This window comes from Tupaia chinensis, unplaced genomic scaffold, assembly GCF_000334495.1.
Source record: "Tupaia chinensis unplaced genomic scaffold, TupChi_1.0 Scaffold000002_1, whole genome shotgun sequence".
Classification (NCBI taxonomy): Eukaryota; Metazoa; Chordata; class Mammalia; order Scandentia; family Tupaiidae; genus Tupaia; species Tupaia belangeri.
Genome location: NW_006159428.1, coordinates 1,409,500 through 1,418,366, shown reverse-complemented (window position 1 = coordinate 1,418,366; position 8,867 = coordinate 1,409,500). Strand labels below are relative to the sequence as shown.

Here is an 8,867-nt window from a genome sequence, read left to right as displayed (position 1 = left end):
TTTCACTAAGTGAAACAGCAAATGTCCACTGAAATTAGATTTAATCATTGTTTTAAAGTTAGGAAATGATTTTTAAAACTACAACCATTAGTAAATAAGAGAAGTAATGATGGACATAGGGAGTTCACGATGTAGGTCATAGAACTAAAATAACTATGATAAAGAGTCTACTAGGCATGGGAACCAGCAGTTAGCATAATGGCTATGTCGCTGGACTCCCACGTAGTCGACCACGGTTTGTGTCCTGGACCCGGTAACTTAAAACCCACGCAGGGCACGTGTGCGTGCGTGCCCAAGATCCCAAGAGGAGAATGGAGGAGAAGGGATTGCGACGTGGCCGTCCCCTCTGGGGGGTGATTTCTCGTTTTCTGTCTCTCTGTCTCTCTCTGTCTGTCTGGCGAGCACATGCGCCCTATAGTGAAAAACCTCTCAAAAAAAAAAATAAAAAAGAGTCTACTGAGCATAACATTTTTTCACTTTTTTTGTTGTTGTTGTTCTTGCCTTAAAGGACATGCAGTCACCAAAGGAAGAGAAAAACAGAGATAGTGAGAGGGAAAGTGAGAAATCACCTCCAGGAGGGATGGCCACGCCATAATCACTTCTGTACCATTCTCCTCCTAGGATCTTAGGCACGCGCGTGCACACTCACACGTGTGCGCGCGCGCGCACACACACACACACACACACACAGCATGTCTCAACCCACCAGGTCCGGGACTTGAACTATAGTCAGTCATGTGGTAGTCCAGCAATGTAACTGCTATGCCATCTTCTGACCACAATTTTTTTTTTAACTTTTAATTGACAGACAAAAATTGTATATTTTTATGGGGTACAACATGATGGTTTAACATATATGTATACATGTGTAATGACTACATCAAGCTCATTAACCTGTATTATCTCACATACTTACCACTTTTTCTGGCGAGAACATTTAAAATCTCTCTAAGCACTTTTCAAAGGACATCATTTTAAAGTGCGTTTTAAGTCACGAAATTTCATTAATCCACATTTAACTTACTATTAAAAAAACTGAAAGTAAAAACTCCCTCTCATATTGTAATGTTGTAATGATTTATTTGTAACATAAAATAGCTTAACTTTTAAAAGGTCTTTCATTGAATGAAATATTTTCAGACTATTTTCTTTTGTCTACCTTTTGGAAAAAGCATCTGTGGAGGAACAACCACTAATCCAAGGGGAAGCTCAATGGAATAAATAGACTTAATACCCCAAAGAAATTCCACATTATAGGAACTGCTCACAAAAGCAATTAATCAACAGAGTAGAATGCACTTATTGCGCTGTTCCTACCGTGATGTGCATACTGAACAATCTGGTTTTGTTGCTGTTTCACATGGCTTGCAGAATATAATTGCAGAATTACAGGCTGTCTACCCAGGATGGATGTCTAATCACAAAATAAACAGATCACACACAGCTTGTCCCATTTGTTTTGGTCCCCTTTAATATCAATTACGATGGCTGTTGGTTTGACACAATTTTAGCACAAAGATTATAAGATTATACCTGGTTATATATCACCCATGGAAGGAAAATTCAATATCTCTCAGCTCTATTATGGTAGCATTTTCCCATCTGCCTTCAACAGCAATAGCCTTAAAGGAAAGAAGGCACCAAAGTGATAAGGTCCTGTCAGTGCAGACTACAAAAACACACAGTACGTAGGCGCTCCTCCTCTATTGGTACATTTAGAACTTTTTATTGTTCTAAACAAACCCACACAAACAAAAGCCCAAAAGCAATTGTTTAGTGCCACACAATGTTGAGTGTGACTTTGCATTTGCTATTAAATTAGTGCCTAGGACTCAAGATGAAAATTTAAAACTTAAGATTTTCCCCATTTTAATAAGACAACCCCAATTCTTAGTGAGTGTGATAGGTCAGGTTCTCTGAAAAGCAGCCTGAAACAGAGTTCAGAGAGCAGAGTTCACAAAGGGCGCCATTAGGACTGACACACATGGATGGGAGAGAAGGCGGTGGAAGTGCACAGAGGAAGAGGTCAAACTCAAGTGCCTCGCCAGACCCCAGGAATCATCAGAGCTAATAAGACCCTTCAGGGCTGTCACGCTCTGAGACATAGCAAATGGACCTTTGTAGTCCTGCCTCCAGGAGTCCCTGGATGTGGACTGACCCATAAGGGCATGCCTTTGGCTGAGGCAGTTGTGCAGTGGGCATCATCACTCGATGTGCTGACAGCTGTAGCACTTGGGACAACAAGTCCTTTCTAGAAGGGAGATGAGGGTGGCTCCTCTTAATCTCCATGCAGACACTGTATGCATGTTTGTTCAGGGAATAGCATCTTTAGGAATCTGGTGAGTCTTGCTTCCTGGGAGAAATATAAAAGAAGAAGGTTAGTAGAGAGCAACATTGCTGACTGTGATTTCCACCTCCCCTGCTCTCCACAATGGATGCCCCTGTCTCTCACCTACTACCTCTACTGGTCTCAGGGGCTCATCTGGTGAGCCAGAGGAGAACTGGGCTTCAGCTCAGCATACCAGTCTCAGACTGAAGCGGTGCAACTGTTCATGCACAGAAAACCAGGCGAGAAGATTATATAAATGGCTTGAGCCACCTTCACAGAATACCAAAACTTGGGCAACTTAAACAATAAGAATTGACTTTCTCACAGTTGCATAGCCCAGCAGTCCAAGATTAAGCTCTGACATAACTAGTTTATGGTGAGGCCTTTTACTGGATCCCAGATGGCCACCTTCTCTCTGTGTCCTCAATGGCCTTTCCTCTATGCAAATTTTCTGAAGAGAATAATAGGATCTTTTACTCTATTTTGTAGTGGTGCTGTTCCTAAAAACTTAAGACTCCCTAATTCCTGGAACTTTTAAATGTTACTTTTAAAAGTAAAGGATCTTTGCAGATACAGTTAAAGATTATTTCTTTCCTTAATTGCTAGAGAGGAAGAGAGCAAGAGCACCCCTAGTGGGGCAAGTTCCTGCTGTAATCCTTCCTCCTGGATCTCTGTGTCTCAGCAGGACTTTGGGCCTGCACCCACACAGGGATACAAAGCCCAGTACAAATCCATGAGGGGCTCGCTCCCCTACTCACAAGGCTCAGTCACCGTGCTTTGGACTGGCCCAGGTTAAAGATCTTGATATAGAGAGAATATCCTGGATGAGATGGGTGGGCCCTAAATGTAATCACAGGTGTCCTTTTAAGCAAAGAGAAAAAGGAGATTATATAGAGACAGAACACAAACAAGCAGTGTCCACGGAGGCAGAAGTTCTTCCAAATCAAGGAATGCCAGCAGCCAGCCAAAGTTGGAAGAAGCAAGAAATGGCTTCTCCCATGGACTCCAGAGGAGCAAAGCCTTGGATTTTGACCATGTGGTATTGATTTTTGACTTCCGGACTCTAGAACTATTAGAGAATACATTTCTGGTATTGTTTGTTTGTTTGTTTTAGAGAGCTTTTTGCTATAGGGCATGTGCGCTCACCAGAGAAACAGAGACAAAGAGACGGGAAGCATGAAATCACCTCAAAGGGAGGATGGCCACACCACAGTCCCTTCTCTTCTGATTTCCTCTTGAGACTTTGGGCAAGCACGCACCACGCCTGTAATGAGTTTTAAGCTACCAGGTCCAGGACTTGAATCACAGTGACTGTGTGGGAGTTTGGCAAAGTAAACATTATGCTATCTGCTCATCCCCATTTCTGTTGTTTTAAACTACCACGTTTAAGGTAATCTGTTGCAGCAACCAGAGAGAATTAATACAAGCCCTCTCCTCTTTACCAGGTTCAGCATTTCCACAGCAGGCATGCGCTGTGACTTATAACCTTAGTCATCATCTAGAGACAAGGACGCAAGCCCTGAGTGGTGACACATCTTGGTTGTCAAAGATCATGTGTTTCTAAAAGGGGAATTTGCCACTTTATCCAAACAGAAAGAAAAAAATGCTATTTTTAAATAAAATATTAATGCTCAATGTAACTCCACATTAAAAACTATAGCTATTAAAAAGCTAATAAGTCACAGGACCAGCAGTTAGCATAATGGCTATGTCACTGGACTCCCACGTAGTTGACAGCGGTTCTCGTCCCGGACCCAGTGGCTTGAGACTCACACCGGGTGCATGTGCGTGCATGCCCAAGATCCTGAGAGGAGAATGGAGGAGAAAGGATTGTGGCGTGGCCACCCCTTGGGGGGGGTGATTTCTCACTTTCTATCACTCTGTCTCTCTCTGTCTGTCTGGCAAGCGCACACGACCTATAGCAAAAACTTCTCAAAAAAAAAAAAAAGCTAGTAAGTCACAATTCACCAAAAGCTATCTTGAGTGCTAAGAGGATTAAAAGTATCTTTTTCCCCTCTCTTCTTCAATAGATGTCGTATGAACTAAGACCAGACACTCAGCTGGAATATCAGCAACATTCAAGTAGACATTTTCTTTTTAACCCAAGAATTCCTTTTTGTAAATGGGGGGAAAATCAGATTATTAGAAAAGACATAACAACAACAAGAGCTAATAACCACTGGACCCATATCCTGTGTCAGAACTATCATAATACTTTCTCATAGACTTCCTCTCTCAGTGCTCACAGTGCTATAAGGAAAGCATTGGTTTTAAATATAAACAGAGACAAAGAGACGGGAAGCATGAAATCACCTCAAAGGGAGGATGGCCACACCACAGTCCCTTCTCTTCTGATTTCCTCTTGAGACTTTGGGCAAGCACGCACCACGCCTGTAATGAGTTTTAAGCTACCAGGTCCAGGACTTGAATCACAGTGACTGTGTGGGAGTTTGGCAAAGTAAACATTATGCTATCTGCTCATCCCCATTTCTGTTGTTTTAAACTACCACGTTTAAGGTAATCTGTTGCAGCAACCAGAGAGAATTAATACAAGCCCTCTCCTCTTTACCAGGTTCAGCATTTCCACAGCAGGCATGCGCTGTGACTTATAACCTTAGTCATCATCTAGAGACAAGGACGCAAGCCCTGAGTGGTGACACATCTTGGTTGTCAAAGATCATGTGTTTCTAAAAGGGGAATTTGCCACTTTATCCAAACAGAAAGAAAAAAATGCTATTTTTAAATAAAATATTAATGCTCAATGTAACTCCACATTAAAAACTATAGCTATTAAAAAGCTAATAAGTCACAGGACCAGCAGTTAGCATAATGGCTATGTCACTGGACTCCCACGTAGTTGACAGCGGTTCTCGTCCCGGACCCAGTGGCTTGAGACTCACACCGGGTGCATGTGCGTGCATGCCCAAGATCCTGAGAGGAGAATGGAGGAGAAAGGATTGTGGCGTGGCCACCCCTTGGGGGGGGTGATTTCTCACTTTCTATCACTCTGTCTCTCTCTGTCTGTCTGGCAAGCGCACACGACCTATAGCAAAAACTTCTCAAAAAAAATAAAAAGCTAGTAAGTCACAATTCACCAAAAGCTATCTTGAGTGCTAAGAGGATTAAAAGTATCTTTTTCCCCTCTCTTCTTCAATAGATGTCGTATGAACTAAGACCAGACACTCAGCTGGAATATCAGCAACATTCAAGTAGACATTTTCTTTTTAACCCAAGAATTCCTTTTTGTAAATGGGGGGAAAATCAGATTATTAGAAAAGACATAACAACAACAAGAGCTAATAACCACTGGACCCATATCCTGTGTCAGAACTATCATAATACTTTCTCATAGACTTCCTCTCTCAGTGCTCACAGTGCTATAAGGAAAGCATTGGTTTTAAATATGAGCAAACTGGTGGTGGTAGTGGGGGGGGAAACAAGATTAGTATCTGCCCAGGTCCCTTGCCTAGTAAGTGTCAGAACCAGGATTTAGCCCAGGGTAATTGGGCTATCGAACCCCACACTGACACTTGTTAGGGTCACAGCTAAGTGGTTCTGAAGTCAGAGAGACTCTGGTTCCACTTGAGGCTCCAGTACTCGCTAGCTGTGTAACCTCGTGCAACGATGTAACCAAGTCTCCGTGTGATCATCACAACGAGGTTCACAACAATCCAGCTCGCAGGGTCCTTGTGAGGAGTCAGTGAGCTAGCACTGGGCAGCACACAGCCAGCAGGCGTCAACGCTCATCACAGCACCTGCACTTCCATAATGGCCGTGTGGAGAGCTCTGAGTATTTCCCAGCAAAACAAGTATAACTGTTAAAATTATTTTAAAATATGTGTTTAAATTCTGGCAATTTTCCTAAGGACAGACTGAAATATTTCTTCAAGAAAATATGCTAAATCTTGGGGGGTAGGGGACGGGGGAGGAGGCTCCAAGAAACCTGTGGCACTGGAGTCTCAGTGCATTTCCTCACTCTCCCCTACCACGGGCCAGTAGAACAGAAGTTCAATGCACGGTGGGTAAGAGCAAGAAGATGCCGCCTCTTCTCCACTTAGTAGCTTGCAATAAAGGAATGTATTGTCTCACAAAAATAGGCAGGCCACCAGCATTTCTTGTCACTTCACATCCAAGCAGTGATGGCACTAAATTCTTGGTGATTGCTACCAAGAGGTCCGGATCCCCTCCCTTCACCCAGCCTGCACTCATACAGTGGAGGGTCTGCCCCAGGAATAGCAGGTGCCTTAGCCTGGACTGCTATAACAAACCTACCACAGACTGGGTGCTTAAACAATAAACAGCTCTCTCTCACAGTTGGGGAGTCCAAGGAAGATTTGGAATCCAAAGAGCTCACTTTCTCATTTATAAATGGCCTTTTTTTTTTCGGTTATATCCTCCTATACGGTAGATTTTGAATCCAAAGAGCTCACTTTCTCATTTATTAATGGCCTTTTTTTTTTCGGTTATACCCTCACATAGCTTAAAAAAAGAGGCGAGAGTTTTGGGATGTCATTTTTAAGGGCATAGATTCCATTCATTAGGGCATCCCCTTAGGACCTAAATGCCTCCCAAAGACTTCAGTCCTAATACCACCCCATTGGGGTCAGGATTTCAACATATAAATGGAGCACGAACACTCAGTCCATGACCGTGGGATAAAAACACTGAAAGCCATAGAGCCATGAACTGTCATTAACAGAGGCCAGCAGCTGGGTCTGACACCAACCAAAGCAGATAGCCTTAGAGGGAGATGGGGAGAGATAATGTCAAATAGAATCTTCTAAAACCATCATCATCACAGAGTGACTATGCATGTGCCCTGAGCTGACCCTCTGAGTAGCTATCTCAGCGGTCTCTAATTTAGGGGGAAGTAGACTTTCCTAAAATGGTCCATGTAAGTCACTACACAAATAAACAAGTAAATAGCAATAAAAATAAGACCGGAAGATGACTGGATCAGTACTCAATGCTACTACAGTATAAAAGATCTTAAAAAGTTTGTTTTAGGAGCCAGCAGGTGGCATGGTGGTTAAGGGTGCTAGACTCCCACATGGCTGACCGTGGTTCAAGTCTTGGACCTGGAAGCTTGCTTTCTTACTCTTTCTCTCTCTCTGTCCCTCTTTGGTCAAATTAAAATAAATAAGTAAACGGGTAAATAAAAAGTTAAATAAAATAATTCTTTTTTTAAAAAAAAGCTTTTTTCGAAGTGCCTGTTATGAAAAAATTATGCATGAATTTCAAAATATTTTGCACCATAATCAACTCTTACTTTAATTCATTTTTTCACATTTCGAAGTCTCTTCATATAAGTGCCCTTGTATAAGAACAGTGAAAATTTTGGTTTCCTTTGTTTAATCCATCTCTCTACTGATATTCTCCATCTAATGTGCGATTGTCACCATATCTTTATTTTCTGAAGCAAGGCTTTTCCTTAATTTTTTTTAACATCATTAAGTATCTTGCTTTTAAATCTTCATTAAATATCTTGCTTACTGTCTTCTCTGTGTATAGAACATACTTTTCTTTTTCTTTGCCTGCCTTCTAACTTTTGTTGTTGAAAACAAGACGCTTTAGGACCAGCAGATGACATGTCGGTTAAGGCTGTTGGATTCCACGTGGCCGACTGCATGCTTCAGCCCCAGACCCGTGACTTGAAACACACACTGAGAATATGTGGTGCATGCCCCAAAGCAAAAGGGACGGGAGAGGAGCAAGGGCTGGGGAGTGACCATGCCTCGTACGAGGTGCTTTTTCACTTTCACTCTCCATCTTTTTGTCTCTCTCTAGCAAGCACACACACCTTCTGGCAAATTGAAAAACTGAACGCTTGAGGAAATGTATAAGAGAACAAAACAGTCGTGGAAAAATGGAATTACACTGCCAATTTTGGGGGTTACAAAAAGATTCTGAGCTCCTCGCCATCCTTCCTTTTCCCTGGGAGCCCCTCCGCCATGAAGATCAAGCTGTGCATTTTCAGTGGATACACGATCTATCCCGGACACAGGAGGCACCACGCCAGGACCAACGGGAAGGTATTCCAATTTATTACTGCAAAATGTGAGTCAGCATTCCTTTCCAAGAGGAATCCTTGGCAGATAAACTGAACTATTCTCTACAGAAAAAAGCACAAAAAAGGACAGTAGGAAGAAACTCAAAAGAAAAGACCTGCCATGCAGTCAGATTCCAGAGGACTATCCCTGGTGCATCTCTTGCTGTTAAGATGGCCAAGAGGAACCAAAAACCGAAACTTAGAAAGGCTCAGAGAGAACAGGTCTCCCAAGGAAGCAAGAAAGGCTAAGCAAGCATCTAAAAAGACAGCAATGGCTGCTGCTAAGGCTTGCACAAGGCAGCACCTAAGCAAAAGACTAAAGCCTGTGAAGGTTTCTGCTCCCAGAGTGGGTGGAAAATGCTAATTTAGTAGATCAAATTTTAAAATAAATATCTAACTAGTTAAAAAAAAAAAAGATTTTGAAATCTGTGCAAGTTTTATTTTTCATAATACATATTTTCTCTTTGTTTTAAAGAAATATTTAACTTT

At 42.2% G+C, this 8,867-nt stretch overlaps 1 pseudogene; it reads left to right on the top strand.

Annotated features, from left to right (window-relative positions):
- Positions 1-8,277: 8,277 nt before the first annotated feature.
- LOC106734868 (60S ribosomal protein L24 pseudogene) lies at positions 8,278-8,742 on the top strand (annotated as a pseudogene).
- Positions 8,743-8,867: the final 125 nt, after the last annotated feature.